Source organism: Oreochromis aureus, linkage group 16 (assembly GCF_013358895.1).
Source record: "Oreochromis aureus strain Israel breed Guangdong linkage group 16, ZZ_aureus, whole genome shotgun sequence".
Classification (NCBI taxonomy): Eukaryota; Metazoa; Chordata; class Actinopteri; order Cichliformes; family Cichlidae; genus Oreochromis; species Oreochromis aureus.
The window spans coordinates 19,620,821-19,648,466 of NC_052957.1; the positions used below are offsets into that span (position 1 = coordinate 19,620,821).

Genomic DNA, 27,646 nt, shown 5'->3' on the forward strand with positions numbered 1-27,646 from the left:
TTGTGTTGTGGTGATCCTCGGGTTGAGGGATGGGTGTTCATACTGGAGTGCAAAATTAAAACCAACGGAAGATGGACAAGAAAAGTTCAAAGCCATCAGGTGCTCAGTTTAGAAAAAGAGAAAAGAAGAGGAGGAGAAACGATCAAAAGATGCAGGTAAGCAGATGTGTCATTGGATAATGGCAGGTCATCCTGAAACAATCAGAATCAGAATACTTTATTAATCCCTAAGGAAATAATGTGGGTTACAGTTGCTCCAAGAAGAAATGGTAAAAATAGTAACAGTAGCAGACTAAACTCCAAACAATACAATATGTTACAGATTTTAATATTAATTAGTCATTGTCAATTGTTGATTTGTCCTGTTCTCATTGTATGACGAATTATGATGGCTGTTTGGTAGCTGTTTGCATACTATGCATACTCTCTCTCTCTCTTCATATGTGTGTGGACAACAGTTTTATGTTAATGTACAATCCTTAACATGTTTTGTGTGTGTGTGTGGGGGGGGGGCGCCAGAGGGAGTGTTCGCCCAGGGCGCCAAACAGGCTAGGACCGCCACTGGCAGGGTGGGAATAAAACCTTTCACACATACGAATGAATAGGGCTTTGGAGCGTGATGTCACTGGAGGTGGGCCACGCCCCTTTCCGCCATGACAGTAGGCTAGACACAGGATACAGCTTCAGCTATGGTTCGTACGTGTTGTGTTATCAGTTGCAACGTTTGATCACACGATCGTGAAGGCAAGAAGCTGGATAATGGGCTCTCTTTTCATCGTTTTTCAACCTGGAGGCAATGTGAAGGATCCCATGTATCCGATATTACTAAACAAAGACGTCAGGCTTGCATTGCAGCGGTGAGACGAGCGGATCGAGTTCTGTGCAATTCCCAGCTTTTTGTTGGTTTGGTCTCCGCATCTTCTTTCCGGTGAGTTCTAAATTAATTCATATCACTATTAAAATGCTTTTAGTGTTATTTTCAATGTGCTGAGGTCATAGATAATTTTTATTGAAATTTTATTGAAAGTTTTATTGAAATTACTTCACACAAAGTACAATTATTTACAATGAACTACACATGCAACACAACAGCTTTATGAATACTCAACAAGAGCAAGTTTCATTTGGCGCTGGTTTGACAACCACACTGGGGCACATATTCACCAAAACACAGCAAACCTTAACAATCTTATCAAGCAGTGTTGTGTTTATTTCTGCTCTGCCCTGTTCATTGCACACACAATGCTTCGTCTGCCCTTTAGCTTCTGTGATGCTGTCTGTCCGATCACCACTGTCCACATTTACAGGTGGTACCTCAACCTCCACTTGTCCAACACAACTGCTGTCCACAGCTATGACATTGTAATTTTGTTGTTGTTCTTCTGTCAGATCTTCATCGATTACTTCTGCACGGGGCACACCTTCAGACTCTGCAGCTGCATAAAAGCCTGTAAGATAAAATTAGTGCACATGACAGGTGTGTGATTCATCTGGAAGTTATGTGCGGATTAGTGTACAATGAGAGCAATTTAGTATGTTTTAGAGGCCCATGAGCAGTGTTGGTGCCCAGTCTGGATTTGTTACATCCATTTCATATGCTGGTTTGCCTGCAATAATGCTAAATCATAAGCTACTCAATCGACATGATGACATGACGTGGTTCTGCAGCATCACACATTAGCATGTTTTATCTCATTATCTATGACCTCAGCACATTGAAAATAACACTAAAAGCATTTTAATAGTGATATGAATTAATTTAGAACTCACCGAAAAGAAGATGCGGAGACCAAACCAACAAAAAGCTGGGGATTGCACAGAACTCGATCCGCTCGTCTCACCGCTGCAATGCAAGCCTGACGTCTTTGTTTAGTAATATCGGATACATGGGATCCCTCACATTGCCTCCAGGTTGAAAAACGATGAAAAGAGAGCCCATTATCCAGCTTCTTGCCTTCACGATCGTGAGATCAAACGTTGCAACTGATAACACAACACGTACGAACCATAGCTGAAGCTGTATCCTGTGTCTAGCCTACTGTCATGGTGGAAAGGGGGCGTGGCCCACCTCCAGTGACGTCAACTCCAAAGCCCTATTAAGGATGCAGCTTTTTCTTCAGCCTTTTAAATAGTGTAACCGAAGAAAACACACATGGCTTTAACTTAAATGTAATTCAAAACAACGGCGATTGCGGGGAGGACCAAAATCCTTGCTGTCTGCGCTGTCTGAGAAAAGAGTGGGGTTCTTTCAGGGGCGCATCCAGGATTTTCCTTAATTGGGTGGCACAGGACCCAAGAACCAGGCAGAGTGGCTCACATGACATCTGAATAAAACACTGGGCACCATTCTCAGGTTAGTATACACCACTGTGCCCTGTTCTCAAGAAAACATGGTGCTGCACAAGGGTTTAAGTATCATTTGTGTTGGATAATTGTTTTACAAAGCAGGAATAATGTATTTAGATTGTTTCCTTCGGTAAACAGAAAATAGTGAATAGTGATGGTAAATTCGATTCTTTTTACTGAATCGAGTTTTAATGAGTCACTCACCAAAGTGAATCGGGTTTCTTGAGTCATTTGAGTCACTGAGTCAGTTGACCAGAGAGTGCAAAAGTGTATAATTTCACTCAAACTTAATTTGTTTCTCTTTTAATGTAAATCCTACTGCTAAGATGAATGATTGTAAAAGAAAACAACTATTTTCTTTAGAGCAAAAAAAATTCTAAAGGGAACATTTATTTATTTTTATTTTATTTTATTGGTATTTTCCTTAAATGTGTCAAATATATATTTTCTCATCTAAATGTCCACTGAGCCAGGGGGCGGTAAACCGCCTTAACATTGGTTGCCAACCAAGAAGAAGAAGAAGAAGCTGTGAGCCAGGAGGGAGGGGTGAGTGAGTGAGTCAGTGATTCGTTCAACTCATTTGAGCTGTGAGCCAGGAGGGAGGGGTTAGTGAGTCCTGAGTGATTCGCTTATGCTATGATTCAGCACAGCAAGGGAGGGGTGAGTAACTCAAATGTGCTGTTAGCATGCTAGCTGAGCGATGCTACTGTGAACTGAGGAGCTATTGTCTTGATGTGAGCTTCTACTCAGGTTTTTCTTCCAGTTCAGAGCAGAAATGTTTTTGTTAAGAAACTGGCTGTTGTTTTTTTCCCCACAATTTTAATTATAAGCTAGATATATTTCTACTAATGGAATTAGTTTGCTAACAGCAACAGGGATGAGTCAGTGAGTCAGTTGCGCTTGTGAATCATGATTCACGAGTCAGTAAAGTGATTCTCGAGTATTGAACGATTCGTTCACTTAATCGAACATCACTAATAGTGAAGGCATCTTAGGTAGGATGCTTAGGTAATTCACCTCTGGGAGATCTTAAAATAAAAAAATAAAACATTATACAAATTATTATATTATTATTAGTTGACATTATTAGAATTTTACTCCTCAATTTAGATGATGCAGTAAAACCAAGAGAAGTCTGATGAATGTGAGCTGATTTCTTGGCTCTACCTTATAAGTGATCAGCCAGAGACCATTCATGTGTAAAGCTTTCAAGTGAAGCTTCCCTTAGTGTCTTTAAGGTAGTTAAATATTTATCCAGCCTCTCTGTTTGGTTTTGCATTCTGTGGCAGTCCCAATACCTTGTGTCACAGTCAGCTGCACAAACACATCAGTGTTATTTGATTTGCATGAAGGATGACTTATTTAAATTAAAAAGAGGCTGTTCTCTTTGCATTGGGTGAGTATGGAAAGTGAAAAGCCATCAGTGAGACTCCAGTAAGTCTAGAAATACAAAAAAAGGCAAAATTGCTAGTGCTTATAAACTGAACTGTAGAGTGTTTCCTGTTTGGAAAGGAGTGGATAGATTCACTGAATATACACAAAATGCTTATAAATAGCAACTATATCTGCATCCTTTAAAATTGTTCAGTTTGACTGAATTCAATCTTTACATTTGTTTGATTCAGCTAGCAGTAACTAACAGTAATTAACCTGTAATACAATAAATTACAAGAATCCATCTTAGACAAAGATTACCATTGTTTTTTTGTTTTTTGTTTTTTTTTTAATCATACTTAAAGAGATGGTGCTAACCAAGTTATCAATTTAGGAATATATTGTGGCATAACAGACAAACTGTCATCAGCATATTTAAACTCATTACATGCAGTTATAGTCATAGTTAAGTGAAATCTTTATTGTAAATTTAAGCTTTGAATGTTTTATGATTTTTATTCATTAAAATGCAGAAAACATCTCTGACTATAGCTAATTTGATAATAAAAGTGCATTAGTGTCACAGTGTCAGTATTGTATTAGAATGTACATGTGCTGTAGGCTGAGTGGATTTTAATGTATTGTAGGCAGATCCATCTGCTCTTGGGCCCTCTGGGAAATAAAGCAACAGCTGAAAGCAACTATTTGTAGGCCTAAATGATGTTTTCTTCCTTTCTTTTTAAAAATCATGCTGTGGATCTGTCATGATGGGTTCATTCATGGAGAAAATATATCTAAAAACAAGGGAAAATATAATGACTCACTCAGTAAATGCAGGCTATACTGTGTCGCTGGCAGTGTCGTGGTAATGTTTGCAGTGATGGATGTTGCCATGGTGCAGGGCAGGCCGTGGTATCCATGGTCACTAATGGGTTAGGGCCTGGTGGCAGCAGAGACATCATAAAATAGTTTTATGGGACAATTGTGCAACAACAGCAAAATCGTTACAGAGCTGTACCCTCAAGGGGATTTGAAACTTTATCTGTGGCAAAGTTAATAAACATTTAAGCAATTTTTATTTGTTTAAATGAAAACGAATATTTCTATACATGCAGTTTTTATGTATCTTGCTTGCTTTTTGGAGGAGTCATCAATTAAAAATTTAAATGCTACCAAATTCCATTTTGATTCTACCTTTATCCCAGATAAAGATTGAACAGCAACCATTATTGCTAAGCTAACATCCTCTTCTATACTGTAACATTTGTCTAAATCAACACAGAGCAACAGCAGCATAGGTCAGCTTACCAGTGACTCATTTGCAATTGAGTAATTTCCTCCTGTTACTCATATACTGGGACCTCACCTGCTACATCCCACTTTAAACCCTTCTTTGCTTCTTCTCTCCAGTTAAGCTCAGACAGGCTGCACAGACCTTAAACAAAATGGTGTAAAGTGCAAGGGGTGTCTTTCTGTTCAGACGTCCAGACATCAGATCACTCAGGTCAAAACATTTTACTTTACTGACTTAATCTTCCAAATTAATGAGGTACAGGATCAGGACCTTTTGAAAAAAAACAAACAAAACAAAAGGCTTCTTAGTCTTTATGAACTGTAACATGTCTCCTGTTTTCATTCTTTTTAAATCACTGGAATTAGAATGTAAGTCATCTAGTCTGGCAACTTTCTGAATAAAGAGCAATTGTTAGTTGCATGGGCTTTTTTATAGCTGCTCCTTCCTCCTCATTGATCTAACAGTGCCTCTTTGTTTGGATTCATTAAACCGTTTCCTTTTGTCTAGGATTTTCACTACCAAGCCTCTTTTTATTTTTTATTTAACCTTTATTCATACAGGTAGACCCACTTAGACTGGGCTCCATACCATCTAATACTGCAGGTCATCAGCAGGAGTACGCACAACCCCTGCTGATCAGGGGCGGATTTGAGGGTGGCATCTGCCACCCCGGGCGGATCTCACGGGGTGGTATGGGGTGGCATGTGCCACCCTAAAGTAATCTCCTGCCACCCCTAGTGGCACCCTCATCTTGCATATGACAGTGTTGTTTATTAAAATAAGCTAGCATTAACATTTTGAGCCTAGCTACAATAAACATTGAATTTAAATTCTAAAACCGAATATATTGCTGCACAGTGTTGCAGCAACCAGGATGGCTGAAGGAAGTACAGGAAGTACAATTTAAAATTGCATAGTGTTAATCAAGTATTAAAAGTGTTGCATAGTAATAATCACACACACACACACATAAAAAAAAACAAAAAAACCCCATCTATTTGTATGCAGGAAGATAGAGGACAGACAGAGGTTGCAGCACACTGTGAAGAACTATTAAAATTTTCACACTGCCTAACTCACTGGTTAGGTTCACCATAAATATTTAATAATTTAAATAAAAAAATTAAAATTTATATTTAAAGAACAAGAAGTCATGGCACACAGCCCAGACTGTCATGTAGTGTTGCTGGGGCAGGCAGGAAGTCCTATGTTAGTGTATTCAGTTTTGCTTCCTCCTCCTCTCGTTATGTTTGATCTCTCCCAGCTGTTCCCCTCCTGTGTCTCATCCCCTCTTTATCTTTTGTGTATTTAAGTCCTGCGTTTTCCTCTGCATGTTGTCGTGTCGTCCCATGTTATCGTGTGTGATTTCTGTGCACTTTGTGGCTCTCGTAACTCCTAGCTCCTAGTTGTCTAGTTTAGTTCTTAGTTTAGTTTCCTGTTCGAGTTGTGGTCTCTTGTACACAGCCCCAAGTTCATTCTTTTTGAGCTTCGTGAGTCCTGCTTTTGGGTCACGAAACTGTCAAAGTAAAACAGGAAACAGGAAACATGAAACACGCACAGAGACACGGAGGCACGACTGACTTGGAGAGACGGAGAGGGCACATGGAACACGGAGATGCGAAAAACGTGAAACACAGGAAGACACAGAGACAGAAATCTAAAGACTTAAAACTATAACATAATCACAAAAGCATAAAGAGAACCAAGAGCACAAATAACAACAAATCAAAGACCGTAACTTAAACCAGAACTACACAGACAGGATTCCTGAGGAAGGATTTAACATTATTTCGTAAAGGAAACATCCATTTAGTCATCGAGCCAATACGAGAGATGCATCAAAAATAACAGAATCAGTTCAAATGCTCCTGATAGTAAATAAACAAAAATGTCAAATGCAGAGATATTCTTTGTAGATACAGAAACATAAGTGTGAAAGAAGGTATTGCTCTGTATCTGTCTGTTAATAACTAGCAGCTTACATGGAGATCTTTAAAATACATATAATCAAAATCACAGCAATCAAAATGTAACATAAATCTAAATTCAAGCACCAACATGCAATAATTACACAGACAATTATGGGATTTTATTGTCTTTGTTGCATCTTTGTGTGCGATGCAGTAACCTTGTTTTGCAATACAAGAACTACACAGATAATTATGGAAGGTTATTATTATCTTGATTATTGTTCCAAGTGTGCCCTGAATCAAAGGTGACCCATTGTGTCCTTTCTCTTATATTCTCTGACCAACATGCACAAGCTTCTATATTTAGCTTCTATCAAATATGTCTTCTTGTTTTGAGCCTTTCAAACTGCTACCTGTTATGTACACTGCAAAACTTGTTGCTTGTTGAGGGGCCACCTATGGATTGATCAGGTAGAGCTTAATTTTACTACTAGACTACTAGAGAATAGCGAGCAAGGACTAAAAACAGAGGCTTAGTAAAGAGAACATATGAGTTACAGCATTTTGTGAGAAATGAAAATGTAATAACAAGTTCCTCTAACCATTTCTCACAGCTCAACATGATACTAAAAACAACTCAGTTTCTGAATCTCATACAGGTCCCTGCCAGGGGCTCTTGAAAACAGGAACAAAACATAATAGGAGCTGTGGATGAAATACATTATGAAAATATAAGTATCACCAGTATTATTTGATAATACTGGTGGTACAGCTGCTGACTTACATTGAGCCCGTTTTTAGGGCATACCCATAACAGATTAGCTCAATACAAAACAAGTGATCAGGGCACCAATATTATCACAGAACATATGAAAAGCATGTGCAACTTAATTTGATCAGGATGCCTCCTGGGCATGTTCCACACATATGAGGCCCCCTGAGGCAGGTCCAGGACATGCTGGCAAGATCTGCCAGCATGTCCTGGGCATGTCTAAGACTGCAGCTCAAATGGATAAGTGGTAGCAAATGATTGGATGCAAGCAAACAGAAAGCACGTGAGAGACTGAAGTCCTGTCTCATAAGACTCATAATTATCACATATTTCCTGTTTTTGTGACAGAAGTCAGTTCCCAACCACATGATCACATGCCGAGTGTATCAAATTTATCAAAAGTATCCAACTGTGATCCTAAAAACTCCCTGAAAAGCCTTCAGTTGATTCAAAATGCTGGAAAAAGAGTACTGACAGGGACTAGAAAAAGAGAGCATATTTTTCCCATATTGGCTTCTCTTCATTGGTTCACTGTTAAATCCAGAATCATATTTAAAATCCTTCACATACAAGGTCTTGAATAATCAGGCCCAGTCTTGTCTCAAAGACCTCATGTCTGTACCAACCCAGTAAAGCATTTTGCTCTCAGACTGCTGGTTTACTTGTGGTTGCTAGGATATTTAAAGGCATTGTGGGAGGCAGAGCCTTCCGCTTTCAGAACCCACTGTCTGGGGTGCAACCTCATGAACACAAATATCACTTCAGGCTAGACTGCTTTAATATTGCAAACCATGCCAGTCCTATAAATATAACACTGTGCAGACATGGATTAATATTCTGCTCAGACTGATTTGTGGAAGATTAAGATGTGCAAACCACTTTCTTTATATTTTAATGATTTTAGTTATAATAAATAGTAGATAATAAAATAAATAAAATATACCTTAACTTTTCTGAAGGAAGAAAGTAAATAAGTAAGCTATCTAATACTAGGAAAGTCAAGCAGTTTCTTCCATGTGGACTTTGCCATGAGTTTAATTCTCTTTTCATTTGAACGGACCATCCTACCTTCTTTCCTCTTCGCTCAGCCGAGAGCGCTGCCATCTGGACCAAATCAAATCATGAAATACGGAAAGAAGGGGGGAGGCGGGTTCAGAGGCTGACTGGATTTTGCTCTATGTTGCTGCAGACAAATAAAACTAATGCTAGGAAGGAAAAAAGTTTATTAGTACCCTTTGAAGGAAACATTTTGGTGATAGGTTAATCATTATTTCAAACAAAACTAAGTAAAACTACTGTTGTCTATGGCCCTTAAGGATCAGCCATGATCCCTTAGAATCGTCAATTTTTCCACCCACATGGCGCCACTGTCAGCTCCACCTTGGATTCTACTGAGACAGACATATAATTTAGCTGGCACTGGAATCCACCCTTAGTTATGCTAGGATAGCTGCCGGGAGTTTCCCATGATGACTCCTTTTCTGCCGGAGACTGTCGACGACTTGACTTGCCTTAAGCTTGTATACTCCTAACAAATAAAGAACACAAAACAGATGATGACTTAGATTTTACTCACAATACAATGAAAGCTTTTGTGTCAACACCAGTGAAATTTGCTAGTTAGCCTTTTACATTTTGGAGCAGTTTCTGGAAGGGGAAGCAGTGACCCTAACTAGCTAAGTTAGCAAAGACTGTAGATAATGTCACAGTACATTTAGAGTATAACTCTTTCCTTATCATTATGTTTAACAATAAAGTAAACTGCATGGAGGGCATGGTGCTTCCTGCCAGAGAGCAGCACAGCTCCTCCCGAAAACCCTCAGTGTCTATATGCATTAAAATTGAGGGTAGGGCACCAGCGCCAGAGGTGGGTTGGAATACACCGACCATCCTCTGGATGCTGTAAAACGTGCCCACCCCCAAGGCCCTATATGTATGTGTTATGTGAGAGTGTGAGTAATGTGGATGTCTAGGTTGCAGAATAAAATTGAGGCACAGGTGGCCAGAAGGGGACAGAGGGGGGGGGAGTGCCTCCCCTGCACCCTGGTGACACATCTGCACCCCAAGCCCTGTGTGTGTGGGTGGGTGTGGTAGAGCGGGAAGAGGGAGGCAGCTGAGGATGGGGAGGGAAGAACACTTTTGATTTTAGAGTGATGCACTAACTTAGGTGCATCACCTGAGACAGTACAATACAACATTTTTTTAATAAATACTCATCAAATAATCAAATATTGATTAAAAACATTATATGAAAAATGAACAATAAGAAACATTCCTGACTCAGGAATGTTGCTTATTGTTCATTTTTCATATAATGTTATCAGAGGGGAAGAGAGGGGTGTTACTAATTATACAGCACGTTCATGAACAAAGAACTACAGTCTGGAACTTTATGGATGATGTATCACCACAAACTGAAATCACAAGCAGAAACCATCAATTTCAAGTTAAATATGTATATGTAACAAATAGATAATAAATGATAATACACAACCATTCAGTTTGAAGAACCACAAAGCTCGTTTAAAAAAATAATAATATTAAGACCCTGCAGCGCACATTGACGTCATATGTCTTGTAAGCCAAATCTCTGAAGCTTGAATGTTAAATTAAGAAGCTGCAGTGGACAAATACAACATTTAAATTCAGTTCATCGTAGCCTAGGCACTACAAAATACCTTCTACATCAGCACATAGAAGAGACAACGTCACGAGAAGGACACGTAGTAGCGCAGAGTCACATGGACAGTATGTTGTGGCAGAAACTGCCACAAAAGGAAGCAGCTCCATCCATCCGCTAATCATTGCTGTCCACTAATCATAATATTTACACATTCCAACTTCCGGGAGAAAGAAGTCCACAGCCCAAAATTGTTAGAATAAAACAGGACCGATGATTCTCTTGTGAGTCTAGCAAAGAAAGAAAGGAGGAGGCGGGCTGAAAATGGCTGAACCACTAACCAGCGACAGAGAGCGAGAGGGGGGCAGGGTGGGAATAAAACCTTTCACACATAAGAATGAATTAAGGATGCAGCTTTTTCTTCAGCCTTTTAAATCGTGTAACCGAAGAAAACACACATGGCTTTACCTTAAATGTAATTCAAAACAACGGCGATTGCGGGGAGGACCAAAATCCTTGCTGTCTGCGCTGTCTGAGAAAAGAGTGGGGCTTTTTCAGGGGCGCATCCAGGATTTTCCTTAATTGAGTGGCACAGGACCCAAGAACCACGCAGAGTGGCTCACATGACATCTGAATAAAACACTGGGCACCATTCTCAGGTTAGTATACACCACTGTGCCCTGTTCTCAAGAAAACATGGTGCTGCACAAGGGTTTAAGTATCATTTGTGTTGTATAATTGTTTTACAAAGCAGGAATAATGTATTTAGATTGTTTCCTTCGGTAAACAGAAAATAGTGAATAGTGATGGTAAATTCGATTCTTTTTACTGAATCGAGTTTTAATGAGTCACTCACCAAAGTGAATCGGGTTTCTTGAGTCATTTGAGTCACTGAGTCAGTTGACCAGAGAGTGCAAAAGTGTATATTTTCACTCAAACTTAATTTGTTTCTCTTTTAATGTAAATCCTACTGCTAAGATGAATGATTGTAAAAGAAAACAACTATTTTCTTTAGAGCAAAAAAGAGCAAAAAAAAATTCTAAAGGGAACATTTATTTATTTTTATTTTATTTTATTGGTATTTTCCTTAAATGTGTCAAATATATATTTTCTCATCTAAATGTCCACTGAGCTGTGAGCCAGGGGGCGGTAAAGCGCCTTAACATTGGTTGCCAACCAAGAAGAAGAAGAAGCTGTGAGCCAGGAGGGAGGGGGTGAGTGAGTGAGTGATTCGTAACAGGAAGGGAGGGGGTGAGTGAGTGAGTCAGTGATTCGTTCAACTCGTTTGAGCTGTGAGCCAGGAGGGAGGGGGTGAGTGATTCGGTGATTCGTTCAACAGGGCTTTGGAGCGTGATGTCACGGGGGTGGGCGTGGAAAGGATTTTGGCCCGATCCGTCATTTAGGGGGTCTAGCGCAAGTGAAAAGGGAGCGAAGGCGCACACAACAGCCACGGTTGGTATTTACTGTGTGGTCGGCTGCAATGTTCGATCGCACGGCCGGCAAGAGAATTAGCTTGAAAATGGTTTATCTTTTCATTCTTTCCCAACCTGGAAGCAACATGAGGCAGCTCGTGTATCGGATGTTACCAAACGAAGGCGTCTAGCCTGGATAGCAGCTGTGAGACGAGCTGATATCCAGTTCTCTTCCATCTCCAGATATCTGTTGGTGTGCTCCATTTTCATTCCGGTAAGTTCTAAATATGTTCATATCACTCTTTATAGCCTATTAGTTTTATTTTCGATGCACTCTGAGCTCATAGCAAATTAGAACAAACATCCTACTGAGTGATTTTGCAGAACTACCTTCTATTTATAGCGTTGCTAATTATTTGGCATTATTGCAGGCAAACCAGCCTATGAAATGGATGAAACACATCGTGACTGGGTTCCAGTGCTACATAAGGGACCTGCTTCAAACATACCACTATGCCAATCAGATTACTTCTTCCATGTGAGGGTGAAGAGGTGACCCTTCTGGATTAGATGGTGAAGGTTTGCTGCGTTTGGGGAACAGTGTTGTAGTAAAACCAGGGAAAATGAAACTTGCTCCTGTTAAATATTCTTAAGTCTTGTGCTGTTTAAATAGCGGTAAAATTTTTTTCAAAAGATACAGTAAATAATGTTAGTAGTGGATGATATCATGTAAACACTGTCATGATTTTGTGTAAACATTTTGTCATTTGTAAACTATAATAAACTAATATAAACTTTGTATACTGAGTCAAAAGCCAGTAAATAAAAATGCGTTTTCAATCTGGATTTAAAAACCATCACTGATGTCGATTGCCTAATGTGAAGAGGAAGATTATTCCAAAGCTTAGGAGCCACAATAGAGAACGCTCGGTCTCCTCTCAGTTTCAACCGTGATTTGGGGACTGAGAGCAACAACTGCTCAGCTGACCGGAGCGAACGAGTGGGGACATAGGGCTTCAGCAAATCAGACATATATGCAGGTGCCAGACCAACTTAGTTACATTACTAGTTACTTCTCTAAAAAAGTAACTCAGTTACTTCAAGTTACTCGTTACTTTCAAAGTAACTAGTTACTAGGGAAAGTAACTTTGGTTTTACTCAGAATTAAGCTTGTTAATGTGTTGCTTCCGTAACTGGATACCCAGCCAGACTGCCAGTCTTCTATCTTGCTTACTTGCCACAAGTGCACTGTGCCACCTACCAATAGAAAGGAAAAATAATGTGCACATTTCCACGAGAGAAATCACGCCTGGACCGTCGTTGAGCGCCGCATGATTCTAGCCTGCTTTTTACATCCAACACAAAAACTGCAGTCGTGGTGCTTTTGATTGTACTCAGAACTTGGAAATTCTGCCTTCTGAATAGGAAGATGTAGGTAACACCAGACTGCAGATGAGCTGCATACAGAGCTGGACTGGGACAAAACAATCGTCCCGGGCATTTTGACTAGAGACCGGCCCACCATTATAGGAAAAATCATAAAGCCTTTGAATGAAAATAAACACTGTTGTGACAGTGATGTACACTGTTCTGATGGTATATATGTATCAATCTGTCAATTGTTTGTTGTAAGATTCAGATAATTATTTTTTTTAAAAGCGAGACATTTTAAATGAGAATAAGAAAGAAAAGTATTTCCTTGTCCCCCCCTTTCCCTGTTAATGCCCTCGGCCCCCTGGCAACACTTTGCTAGACCCGCCCCTGCACAGTTACCAGCTGTCAGCTACTTAGAAAAGGATCCTGGTGTTATTTGTCTCTCAGAAACAGCTCATAACTTCCCTTCAACTCATTCATGTCACCTAAAAGGTAAACCTGTTTCTCCATCACCTGTTCAGCTCTGATGATTCAGTAAGGACATCTCCTGGTTTCATCTGCATGTTTCCCTCTCACCAGATAACCAAACCGATATCATGACCAGCAGCTTTACAGCTGTGGCTCCAGCAAACATCAGCTGATACTAGAAATTAATATTAAATAAATTCTAACAACAGCTGATCAAGCTTAAACGTGCTGCTGTTGTTTAACGCGACATCCGCTGGTTTCCTCTTTCTGGCGCAAAGTGGGCGATAAATAAACAAGAGAGAAAAGCCGATCAGCTGATCATTGAACAGTTTCGTGATTGAAGTAGAAACAGGAGAGGAGAGAATGAGAGAAGAAGAGGCAGCTGTGCAGCTGTTCAGCTTTAGCTTTGTGTCTTTTTCATTGTAGCTGAAGTCCGGGACAAACTGTGTTCCTTTTCACCTCAGTACGAAACGCGTAATATTTTCTCTGAATACCAGACGATTCTGTTTTTTACAGGACGGTTGGCAACTCTAATAATTAACCGTATGAACAAAATAAAGTTCAACATCAGTAACATAGCACCCACCCAGCTGTATAGAAACTCCGTCATGCTAGCTAGCACGTAGTACGAAAATGTCAGCATACCGAAAATAAACTCCACCTAAACTTGGTTTATATCTGACTCCGATAGACTGCAGGTCATAACTTCTTACCTGAAGTTCAGTTCACCTGACACGCGGACCGGCGGGTCTCTCCTCTTGCCTCCCTTTTCCTTCATCCACCTGCTGGCTTCCACCACTTGCTAATGTTATTGAATCTGTGGAAGCTCCGTGATATCCACCACACGAAGTAACGAATAACGAGCCTATCTAAATCCCAGTAACGAGTAACGCGTTCCTGGTTTTGGCATAATAACTAGTTACCGTGCTCGTTACCACAATAATAACGTAGTTACTGTAACGCGTTACTTAATAACGCGTTAGTCCCAACACTGGTTAGGATGCTTAGGTAATTCACCTCTGGGAGATCTTAAAATAAAAAAAAATAAAACATTATACAAATTATTATATTATTATTAGTTGACATTATTAGAATTTTACTCCTCAATTTAGATGATGCAGTAAAACCAAGAGAAGTCTGATGAATGTGAGCTGATTTCTTGGCTCTACCTTATAAGTGATCAGCCAGAGACCATTCGTGTGTAAAGCTTCCAAGTGAAGCTTCCCTTAGTGTCTTTAAGGTAGTTAAATATTTATCCAGCCTCTCTGTTTGGTTTTGCATTCTGTGGCAGTCCCAATACCTTGTGTCACAGTCAGCTGCACAAACACATCAGTGTTATTTGATTTGCATGAAGGACGACTTATTTAAATTAAAAAGAGGCTGTTCTCTTTGCATTGGGTGAGTATGGAAAGTGAAAAGCCATCCGTGAGACTCCAGTAAGTCTAGAAATACAAACCAAGGCACAACTGCTAGTGCTTATAAACTGATTTGTAGTGTTTCCTGTTTTCATTCTCATTTCATGGCGGCAGGTGATGGATAGATTCACTGAATATACACAAAATGCTTATAAATAGCAACTATATCTGCATCCTTTAAAACTGTTCAGTTTGACTGAATTCAGTCTTTACATTTTTTTGATTCAGCTAGCAGTAACTAACAGTAATTAATTTGTAATACAATAAATTACAAGAATCCATCTTAGACAAAGATTACCATTGTTTTTGGGGTTTTTTTGTTTTTTTTAATCATACTTAAAGAGTTGGTGCTAACCAAGTTATCAATTTAGGAATATATTGTGGCATAACAGACAACCTGTCATCGGCATACTGAAACTCATTAAATGCAGTTATAGTCATAGTTAAGTGAAATCTTTATTGTAAATTTAAGCTTTGAATGTTTTATGATTTTTATTCATTAAAAATGCAGAAAACATCTCTGACTATAGCTAATTTGATAATAAAAGTGCATTAGTGTCACAGTGTCAGTATTGTATTAGAATGTACATGTGCTGTAGGCTGAGTGGATTTTAATGTATTGTAGGCAGATCCATCTGCTCTTGGGGCCTCTGGGAAATAAAGCAACAGCTGAAAGCAACTATTTGTAGGCCTAAATGATGTTTTCTTCCTTTCTTTTTAAAAATCATGCTGTGGATCTGTCATGATGGGTTCATTCATGGAGAAAATATATCTAAAAACAAGGAAAATATAATGACTCACTCAGTAAATGCAGGCTATACTGTGTCGCTGGCAGTGTCGTGGTAATGTTTCCAGTGATGGATGTTGCCATGGTGCAGGGCAGGCCGTGGTATCCATGGTCACTAATGGGTTAGGGCCTGGTGGCAGCAGAGACATCATAAAATAGTTTTATGGGACAATTGTGCAACAGCAAAAGTCGTCACAGAGCTGTACCTTCAAGGGGATTTGAAACTTTATCTGTGGCCAAAGTTAATAAACATTTAAGCAATTTTTATTTGTTTAAATGAAAACGAATATTTCTATACATGCAGTTTTATGTATCTTGCTTGCTTTTGGAGGAGTCATCAATTAAAAATTTAAATGCTACCAAATTCCATTTTGATTCTACCTTTATCCCAGATAAAGGTTGAACAGCAGCCATTATTGCTAAGCTAACATCCTCTTCTATACTGTAACATTTGTCTAAATCAACACAGAGCAACAGCAGCATAGGTCAGCTTACCAGTGACTCATTTGCAATTGAGTAATTTCCTCCTGTTACTCATATACTGCGACCTCACCTGCTACATCCCACTTTAAACCCTTCTTTGCTTCTTCTCTCCAGTTAAGCTCAGACAGGCTGCACAGACCTTAAACAAAATGGTGTAAAGTGCAAGGGGTGTCTTTCTATTCAGACGTCCAGACATCAGATCACTCAGGTCAAAACATTTTACTTTACTGACTTAATCTTCCAAATTAATGAGGTACAGGATCAGGACCTTTTGAAAAAAAACAAACAAAACAAAAGGCTTCTTAGTCTTTATGAACTGTAACATGTCTCCTGTTTTCATTCTTTTTAAATCACTGGAATTAGAATGTAAGTCATCTAGTCTGGCAACTTTCTGAATAAAGAGCAATTGTTAGTTGCATGGGCTTTTTTTATAGCAGCTCCTTCCTCCTCATTGATCTAACAGTGCCTCTTTGTTTGGATTCATTAAACCGTTTCCTTTTGTCTAGGATTTTCACTACCAAGCCTCTTTTTATTTTTTATTTAACCTTTATTCATACAGGTAGACCCACTTAGACTGGGCTCCATACCATCTAATACTGCAGGTCATCAGCAGGGAGTACGCACAACTCCCTGCTGATCAGAAAGGCGGATTTGAGGGTGGCATCTGCCACCCAGGCGGATCTACGGGTGGTATGGGGTGGCATGTGCCACCCTAAAGTAATCTCCTGCCACCCCTAGTGGCACCCTCATCTTGCATATGACAGTGTTGTTTATTAAAATAAGCTAGCATTAACATTTTGAGCCTAGCTACAATAAACATTGAATTTAAATTCTAAAACCGAATATATTGCTGCACAGTGTTGCAGCAACCAGGATGGCTGAAGGAAGTACAGGAAGTACAATTTAAAATTGCATAGTGTTAATCAAGTATTAAAAGTGTTGCATAGTAATAATCACACACACACACACAAAAAAAACAAAAAACCCCATCTATTTGTATGCAGGAAGATAGAGGACAGACAGAGGTTGCAGCACACTGTGAAGAACTATTAAAATTTTCACACTGCCTAACTCACTGGTTAGGTTCACCATAAATATTTAATAATTTAAATAAAAAAATTAAAATTTATATTTAAAGAACAAGAAGTCATGGCACACAGCCCAGACTGTCATGTAGTGTTGCTGGGGCAGGCAGGAAGTCCTATGTTAGTGTATTCAGTTTTGCTTCCTCCTCCTCTCGTTATGTTTGATCTCTCCCAGCTGTTCCCCTCCTGTGTCTCATCCCCTCTTTATCTTTTGTGTATTTAAGTCCTGCGTTTTCCTCTGCATGTTGTCGTGTCGTCCCATGTTATCGTGTGTGATTTCTGTGCACTTTGTGGCTCTCGTAACTCCTAGCTCCTAGTTGTCTAGTTTAGTTCTTAGTTTAGTTTCCTGTTCGAGTTGTGGTCTCTTGTACACAGCCCCAAGTTCATTCTTTTGAGCTTCGTGAGTCCTGCTTTTGGGTCACGAAACTGTCAAAGTAAAACAGGAAACAGGAAACATGAAACACGCACAGAGACACGGAGGCACGACTGACTTGGAGAGACGGAGAGGGCACATGGAACACGGAGATGCGAAAAACGTGAAACACAGGAAGACACAGAGACAGAAATCTAAAGACTTAAAACTATAACATAATCACAAAAGCATAAAGAGAACCAAGAGCACAAATAACAACAAATCAAAGACCGTAACTTAAACCAGAACTACACAGACAGGATTCCTGAGGAAGGGATTTAACATTATTTCGTAAAGGAAACATCCATTTAGTCATCGAGCCAATACGAGAGATGCATCAAAAATAACAGAATCAGTTCAAATGCTCCTGATAGTAAATAAACAAAAATGTCAAATGCAGAGATATTCTTTGTAGATACAGAAACATAAGTGTGAAAGAAGGTATTGCTCTGTATCTGTCTGTTAATAACTAGCAGCTTACATGGAGATCTTTAAAATACATATAATCAAAATCACAGCAATCAAAATGTAACATAAATCTAAATTCAAGCACCAACATGCAATAATTACACAGACAATTATGGGATTTTATTGTCTTTGTTGCATCTTTTGTGTGCGATGCAGTAACCTTGTTTTGCAATACAAGAACTACACAGATAATTATGGAAGGTTATTATTATCTTGATTATTGTTCCAAGTGTGCCCTGAATCAAAGGTGACCCATTGTGTCCTTTCTCTTATATTCTCTGACCAACATGCACAAGCTTCTATATTTAGCTTCTATCAAATATGTCTTCTTGTTTTGAGCCTTTCAAACTGCTACCTGTTATGTACACTGCAAAACTTGTTGCTTGTTGAGGGGCCACCTATGGATTGATCAGGTAGAGCTTAATTTTACTACTAGACTACTAGAGAATAGCGAGCAAGGACTAAAAACAGAGGCTTAGTAAAGAGAACATATGAGTTACAGCATTTTGTGAGAAATGAAAATGTAATAACAAGTTCCTCTAACCATTTCTCACAGCTCAACATGATACTAAAAACAACTCAGTTTCTGAATCTCATACAGGTCCCTGCCAGGGGCTCTTGAAAACAGGAACAAAACATAATAGGAGCTGTGGATGAAATACATTATGAAAATATAAGTATCACCAGTATTATTTGATAATACTGGTGGTACAACTTCTTGACTTACATTGAGCCCGTTTTTAGGGCATACCCATAACAGATTAGCTCAATACAAAACAAGTGATCAGGGCACCAATATTATCACAGAACATATGAAAAGCATGTGCAACTTAATTTGATCAGGATGCCTCCTGGGCATGTTCCACACATATGAGGCCCCTGAGGCAGGTCCAGGACATGCTGGCAAGATCTGCCAGCATGTCCTGGGCATGTCTAAGACTGCAGCTCAAATGGATAAGTGGTAGCAAATGATTGGATGCAAGCAAACAGAAAGCACGTGAGAGACTGAAGTCCTGTCTCATAAGACTCATAATTATCACATATTTCCTGTTTTGTGACAGAAGTCAGTTCCCAACCACATGATCACATGCCGAGTGTATCAAATTTATCAAAAGTATCCAACTGTGATCCTAAAACTCCCTGAAAAGCCTTCAGTTGATTCAAAATGCTGGAAAAAGAGTACTGACAGGGACTAGAAAAAGAGAGCATATTTTTCCCATATTGGCTTCTCTTCATTGGTTCACTGTTAAATCCAGAATCATATTTAAAATCCTTCACATACAAGGTCTTGAATAATCAGGCCCAGTCTTGTCTCAAAGACCTCATGTCTGTACCAACCCAGTAAAGCATTTTGCTCTCAGACTGCTGGTTTACTTGTGGTTGCTAGGATATTTAAAGGCATTGTGGGAGGCAGAGCCTTCCGCTTTCAGAACCCACTGTCTGGGGTGCAACCTCATGAACACAAATATCACTTCAGGCTAGACTGCTTTAATATTGCAAACCATGCCAGTCCTATAAATATAACACTGTGCAGACATGGATTAATATTCTGCTCAGACTGATTTGTGGAAGATTAAGATGTGCAAACCACTTTCTTTATATTTTAATGATTTTAGTTATAATAAATAGTAGATAATAAAATAAATAAAATATACCTTAACTTTTCTGAAGGAAGAAAGTAAATAAGTAAGCTATCTAATACTAGGAAAGTCAAGCAGTTTCTTCCATGTGGACTTTGCCATGAGTTTAATTTCTCTTTTCATTTGAACGGACCATCCTACCTTCTTTCCTCTTCGCTCAGCCGAGAGCGCTGCCATCTGGACCAAATCAAATCATGAAATACGGAAAGAAGGGGGGAGGCGGGTTCAGAGGCTGACTGGATTTTGCTCTATGTTGCTGCAGACAAATAAAACTAATGCTAGGAAGGAAAAAGTTTATTAGTACCCTTTGAAGGAAACATTTTGGTGATAGGTTAATCATTATTTCAAACAAAACTAAGTAAAACTACTGTTGTCTATGGCCCTTAAGGATCAGCCATGATCCCTTAGAATCGTCAATTTTTCCACCCACATGGCGCCACTGTCAGCTCCACCTTGGATTCTACTGAGACAGACATAATTTAGCTGGCACTGGAATCCACCCTTAGTTATGCTAGGATAGCTGCCGGGAGTTTCCATGATGACTCCTTTTCTGCCGGAGACTGTCGAAGACTTGACTTGCCTTAAGCTTGTATACTCCTAACAAATAAAGAACACAAAACAGATGATGACTTAGATTTTACTCACAATACAATGAAAGCTTTTGTGTCAACACCAGTGAAATTTGCTAGTTAGCCTTTTACATTTTGGAGCAGTTTCTGGAAGGGGAAGCAGTGACCCTAACTAGCTAAGTTAGCAAAGACTGTAGATAATGTCACAGTACATTTAGAGTATAACTCTTTCCTTATCATTATGTTTAACAATAAAGTAAACTGCTGAATAATATTAATAAAATAAAATTTAAAAAAGGGGACACTCATCAGAGAATAGCACAAACCAGCAACTGGGGATTGGTCCATCAAGGCCTCTACGTTTGATCCACATTACACTGGACCACCACAGCTCCTCCATCAGATGATCTTGCCGATGTGGCTCCTTTGTACTACAGAAGTGCTTCTCAACAAACCCCTTGACTGAGGCTGGGTCCAGGTTGGAGCCATAGTAACTGAGATATGGTCAAGGTAACTTGGTCCATTTTTGAATTTGTCATCACAGAAGTCTGTTAAATTTCACTTGTTCTGGTTGCTCACCCATGACCGATTTGTCTTGAGGGGCAAATTGCCCCTGACAGCATAGTTCCTGGGATAACTAGGGCATACAAACCTCTCCACCATGATAAGGTGGCAATTCATGTCTGTAGTTGTGTTGTTTCCTCTCCAGTGCACTGTTGTCACTGTCATTTGTACGAAAGCAGGTAAAATGGAATCATGGTTTATGAAACAGAGGGATATCCCTGAAGATGAACTGACTTTGTGTTATACTGTGACCATCAAATGCTTCCTTAATTTTTTCTGAGCAGTGTACTATTATCAAATTTCAGACTAATATCAGAGTTAATTCTCAGTTGCATTCTGTTTCCATCTTTAGTGTGATGATGATACAATTTCCATAAAAGTGAAGTAAAAACCCTCCAGTTGTTTCTCCATTTGTGTCCACGCCTTGTGCATGCCCAGCCCATTCTAACTCTGGCATGCCCCAAATAAATGAGTGCTTAAAAACATGCCTGCTTTGAGTCACAGCTCAACAGCTGAATGATGGCATGAGTCATTGGAGCCATTTGACCAATCTGTGTTATGAATCAGAAAACTGAGTTGAGTGTATGGAGTTAAAGGTCTGAACGAGGACAAAAAAAGAAAAAAAACCCCACAATAACATAAAGATTAAAATATTATTTTAGGGTCATTCTCCTGGGTCTTTAAAACTGTGTTTTGTGCTTTTGGACTTTCAAGTTCTGAAGTTCTGTTTATTGTTAAATAAATATTAATATTACGCAAACTAATAAATAGTCTTAGTTTAGTTATTCTTTAGCTTTTTAACTTCATATTCCCCCTAAGTGTTTTCTCTGTTACTGTTGTGTGTAGTGAATGTGCTCTAGTGATATATGTGTGTTATTATTTGTTTTAATTTCTCCTCTGCCTCATTGTGTTGATTGTCTACACAATTGTGCTTGTTTGCTCCAGCTGTGTCCACTTCCCTTGTGTATCTTGTGCGCCAGTATACTGATCAGATTAATGATGGATCAGAGAAACCTGATCTTCCTAACTACTCATGGAAAATACTACATCGTATTGTTTTATAGTTAAATAAAAAAAATATCTGCAGCAACCAAGCTTCAACTTTCTTAAAGTTAATAATAATAATAAAAAATAATAATAATAAACATAAATCCAATAGAGAAGCATCTTTTATCAGTAAACTTTAAAAAAAAAAATCCTTGTATGTTGCTTTACATTAAATTTTACTAGAGCAAAACTTGTGCATTCACTGTCAGGAAAACACAAAAGGCTGGCCTGTATTATTATATAGTGTAATGCACTATGTGGTAATCTTAATGGTCTAGTCAATCAGCACAGCCAGACAGACCAGCTGCAAGTGCAAAAAAGACTAAATGTAAACGTCTGAGTGATGTGTCTAAATTTGCCTAATACTGTATATTATAAGCTTAAAATTTAACAATGTAACCTTAAGGAAAGGTTGTACTAAGCATGTGGAAAAACCCCCCACCTGAGTCTACAGTAACCACATTAATACACACACATTCACACACATTCAGTGTGTGAATATGTGTGTGAATGGGTGGATGACTGGATATCTAAAGCGCTTTGGGGTCCTTAGGGACTGTTAAAGCGCTATATAAATACAGGCCATTTACCATTTAATACAACTGATGAAAGTAGTTCCAACTGGTGGAGAAAACAAGTAAATATTTCAAGAACCTTTTTATGATTCTTCAAAAGGAAGTGACAGCTAAAGCTACATCCTGAAGGTCATGGGAACGACAGGCAAAATTAGAGAAAATCACTGAACAAACAATTAAAATATTTCACTTTATTTCTATTATTAAGCAGGAAATCATTTCACATTACTGTAATTTAACACATGGCAGACAGGAGAAGAAAGGCAGACAGTGCTTGGCTTGTCAAATCTAAAAATACACATGAATTAAAATGTCCCAAAGTAAAACAAATTTTCTCCTTTCATCTTGAACAGTGTTGTTATAAAGCTCCCCACCTATCTGAAGCCATCCTTACATTACTGCCATCATGTGGTAGCTGTTGGCAAGTGTTCCTGAAAGCTGTGTTTTTGTTTCAATCTTCCAAAAGACTGCAGCTCTCTGTTTTGATGGTGTGGATTGCAAACATGGAGGCAGCACAAAGGAGTTTCAGGCAAAGGAGCCCTTAAATGAAAAGGAAACTAGATACAAACTGTCTAACTAACAGGATCATGATCGGAACATAACGTTGCAAGTACAAGGGAGAGGAACACAATATATACACAGGAGGGTGGTTAGGAGAAGTGGAGACAGGGAACATGGGAACACAGCTAGAGAAACATAGACATAACGAGGCGGGCGCAAAGCAAAGAAGAACACGACGCATTACGAGATGATGACTACCAAAATAAACAGGAACTCACAAGCGCTGAGACACAGACACAGAGGCGTGAAGAGACAGAGAGAGCGACCAAGTTCTTGGACCAAGTTTTGAATTTATTATGGTCTTGTGATTCATTCCTTTGGATTTAAGAGATTTTCATTTTCTAGTTCTTATTTTCTGTATTAGTTTGTCCTGACTTTTGTTTTCTTTAATGCAACTGAATGTATTATTTTTACCTCCTGGCTGTTAAGTTATACTGAGTTGCCTTTTGTGTCTAGTTTCCCTGTTTTGTTACCCTTTGTTCCTGCGGTCATGTTCCTGTGTTTGTGTGACATCCCGTGCTTTTATGTTAATCTGTCTGTGGTCCAGACCCTGTTGCAGGTTCACGTAACACGTATAATGTCCAGTTCAGGCAGAGGCATCTGTTCTTCATCTGTTTATTTACCAGCTGACTTTAGAATGACATGTTGGTGGAGCCTTCAGTCCAAATAATGTTCATCTTTGCTGTCAGAGAGATTCCTGAGGGATCATATGGAGCATTTGTTTAGACTTGTATTTAATTTCAACTGAAAATGCAAATACTTTCAGTGTCTGCAGATTTAACAAAGAAAGTTTAAGCTTCTATAATACTTAACACACACATTAATATTTCTTTTCCTTTTAGCTCAGCTCTTTCGAGTAAGATAGATGTACTAAAATGCCTTGTAGACAACTAAAACTATAAATGTGCCTCCAGTAACTGCATCTCAATAGTTAACATTAAAATAAGTAATAAATGTACTTTTTTTCAGAGACCTATTTAACTGTGGGAAAAACAAAAGGAGCTATGAAGTATATGAACAAATTAACTGCTACTGACCTCTTGATCTCTCTGTAGATCTTCTTCCTCTGGTCCGTGATCATCGTTTCTCACACTCCGGTGAAGTTTTGTGTCATGCTGCTTGCCACCATGTTGATTTAAAGACCTCCTACCATACAAAATAGTGACACAGTATTCACAGTTAGGCTGCAAATTTGTGGATAGTAAATCAACTTTTAAAATTTTACCTCTGTAAACCAGAACAGTAGATTCGAAATAAAACAAAGGTACAATTTAATTGCAGACTTTTAGTTGTAACTGAAGGATTTGAACAAAACTTCTGTATTACCTGCAATCATAAACAAAGTCTGAATACTTTGCTGAATACTTTGCAGGCAGTGAGTCTTTTACTGCATCTGTCTTTGGTTACAGTATATTTGTTCAGGGATTCACTTTTATAAAAGGTAGAAAAAGCCATGTAGGATGTGGTTCAATTGGGGTGAGACTAACACAGTTGCATTCTTACTGGGCCAAAGACTGCTTCTTCCGGACCACTGAGGGTACCACACACAACAGTTTCCCCTCTAAGAATAGCAGCTACAGCCTCTGAGCTACCTACAGCAATGAGGAGAATGTGCTGCACAGGTGGAGACAATGTTTAGTATTTCTATTGCACCAAACTAACTAGTTTGCTTTTCACAGAATGTAACAAAATGTGACTTGGCGTCTCTTAACACTGGAAAAAAAAAAAAAAATCATCTGGATATCTATACTGACATGGACTATGTAATGTGTAAGGAACAAATGGATGCCACATTGTTTAAAGGAAATGAAAATTATCTACCTATAGAGGGCTGAATTCAAAGCTAACCTGAAAATCAAAGGGGTTTGGGTGATTAGTACCAATTCTGTCATCTGCCTGCATATTCTCGCCTATAAAGGTCGGGCATTATTGTACAAGAGGAGGAAACCAGGATCAACTGAACCAGCTTAGGGCCTGACAATGTGTTCAAGGATTTCATCCTGATTTCTAATCGCAGCCTGTAGAGGTCTCTGCATCTCTCCATGGATTTTTCTCCCCACATCATCACTGACCTAACCATCAATCTGTTCATGCTAAATGATGCTACAAGCAACATTAACTTCATGGCTTCTCTGTACCCTTTCATGTCTGTCAGATGTGCTCAGAGTGATCCTGAACTCATCTATGAAAAGAACAGAGCACCAGTGGTGGACCTGCCAAATCTGGTATTGTATGGCAATAACCAATAAGGCTCAATGGTACGGGCAGTGAACCTACATGAAAGGGCTTACTAGAAGATGTCAGGCTTCCCTTTAGATATATTATTCTAGATATTAGATACATGCACGTTAATATATGAAGTACCTTTGAGAACATCCATTTTTATAAAAGTACCATGCTGCAGCCCCAACAACATTCAGGAAAAGCAAAACACCAAATAAGGCCCAAGCAGCAGAGCATGCTCCTACAGGGACACAAAAATGAAGAACATGAGAAAGAGATGATTGTTCTTTCCCACTTTCATGACAAGTTTTTTTTAGTTTTTATTTCACACTTCATTAATAAGACTGAGACAATAAGGAAACATAATCTACCCAACACAAATCAAGCTCACAAAGAATGAGATTTCCACACTGGATCAGTGGGTTTACAGTGAGGGTTTACAATGACTTTTGGCTTTGTGACCTATTGGCTTTTGGCCAACAGGATGCTGGTAGAAAATGTGCTACTGTTGGCCAAACATAAAAGAAGTGGCAAGGGGTAGGTGTATTTGAAGACAGCAAGAGAGAAGCAAAGATAGGAGTATGAAGGTGAGACTTTAGATATAGGGACTACATGGAAATGAAGAGAGCTGGTTAATACAATGTAAAGGGAGATTAAAGGAGAAAAATTCAGGACAAATGGTTCTGGATTTAATGAAAAGGTGGTGAACACTTATTTTTAGAAGACAGAGGAACACAGGCTGACATATGAGTGGAGGAAGATCCACACAGGGGACTCTATTTTATGTATGAAGGAGGAAGGTGCAGGAAAGAGACAGGAGACTGTAAAGTGGTGTCAGGGAGGAGCACAGCTAGGCAGCATTGCATGGTAGTCTGATGGATGACTCTGGATATCAAGAAGAGGAAGTGAGTGAAAACAGGCAAGGAACATATGGTGGAAGCTGAAGAAGGAAAAAATGTGCACAGAGTTCAGGGTGGAATTGAGACAGACTCTGGGTTCAAGATTCAAGACTCAAAGCGTTTATTGTCATGTGTACAAAGAAAAGCATTTCTCTGTACAATGAAATTCAGCAAAGAGAGAGGTGGCAAAAGAAAAAGGTTTATAGTTGAGCTGAGTGTGAAGCTGGAGACCAAGAACAGTTAATGAATCTGTAAGTGCATCGGATTATTGTGAAAAGAAGTGAAGTCAGCAGAACATGTGTGTGAATGGAGAGGAGACAGGTGTAACAGTGAATATGCAGGGAGCAGAGATACGGAAAGTAAATTATTTTAAATACCTGGGGTCAACCATCCAAAGCAACAGACAGTGCACAAGAGATGAAGCAGAAAGTGCAGGGAGGGTTCGAGTGTGTGGAGCGTCACGGGTGATTTGAAATGAGTACATCAGAGTTGCAGCTCAGATTAAGTGATTTGCAGACAAAGAGAGGCAAGGCTGAGATAGTTTGGACATGTGCAGAGCAGGGATAGTGGACATACTGGACAAAGGATGCTGAAGATGGAGCTGCCAGACAGGAGGAAAAGCAGAAGACCACAGAGGTGGTGCACGGATGTAGAGAAGGAGGACATGCAGACGGTTGGTGTAACAGAGGAGGATGCTACAGATTAAAGGAACCACTTCTTTAAGATAGCTTCTTACTAAATACTTTTAACCTCTAATATCTGTGTTAGTGGAATATCTCCATAGGTAGAGTCCATCATTTCACTTTTAGCTTAGATGTTCAAGTTTTTATTTCTTTTCCCCACAGACGTCCACAGAAAAGAAAACAGAGTAATATCAGAATGACACAACAGCCACAAAAGCACAAATCCAAAAATTAGAAACAGATATCCAAGCTGACCTCACCTGATGCCACATGCACATAGAGCTGACCGTGTTTACTTCCATATGTGTTAGGCGCTTCACACTGATAGAGGCCATTCAGATCAGAGCTCAGACTCAGCAGTTGTAGCCGCACCTCTACTTTGACAGCAGATTGCAGCAAAGACTGGCCAGATCTGGAAAAACATGAACGAGACTCAACGCGACATGTACAGTGAGGGCAGAACAATGTGAGTTATGCTAAAAGTCAAATACATTTTGGTTATCAGCTCTTTGCAGTAGATCTTTTCTCGCCCACAACAAGATTTTGTATTTTTTTAATTTTCACCTAAATACAAAAATACATCCCACTTAACATGTTCAATTGTTTTTTGTGTGAAAACAACCTTCATTTTAGTAAGATTTCAAACCACACTACTTTGAAGAACAG

General features: G+C 39.1%; 2 long non-coding RNA genes across 3 annotated transcripts; both read right to left on the reverse strand.

The window, feature by feature from the left end:
- Positions 1–4,543: 4,543 nt before the first annotated feature.
- LOC120433585 lies at positions 4,544–20,121 on the reverse strand. 2 transcript variants are annotated; one of them, XR_005608637.1, is made up of 5 exons: positions 20,001–20,121; positions 15,786–15,901; positions 8,764–9,223; positions 5,086–5,283; positions 4,544–4,659 (listed from the first exon to the last, which is right to left on the reverse strand). It is a non-coding gene; the product is annotated as an uncharacterized LOC120433585 (long non-coding RNA). The 2 variants fall into 2 exon arrangements; XR_005608638.1 differs by lacking the exons at positions 15,786–15,901; positions 20,001–20,121 and adding an exon at positions 10,374–11,129.
- Positions 20,122–23,637: 3,516 nt separating this feature from the next.
- LOC120433708 lies at positions 23,638–27,345 on the reverse strand. The gene is made up of 4 exons (XR_005608710.1): positions 27,241–27,345; positions 25,540–25,639; positions 24,213–24,321; positions 23,638–23,872 (listed from the first exon to the last, which is right to left on the reverse strand). It is a non-coding gene; the product is annotated as an uncharacterized LOC120433708 (long non-coding RNA).
- Between the last annotated feature and the right edge of the window lie 301 nt (positions 27,346–27,646).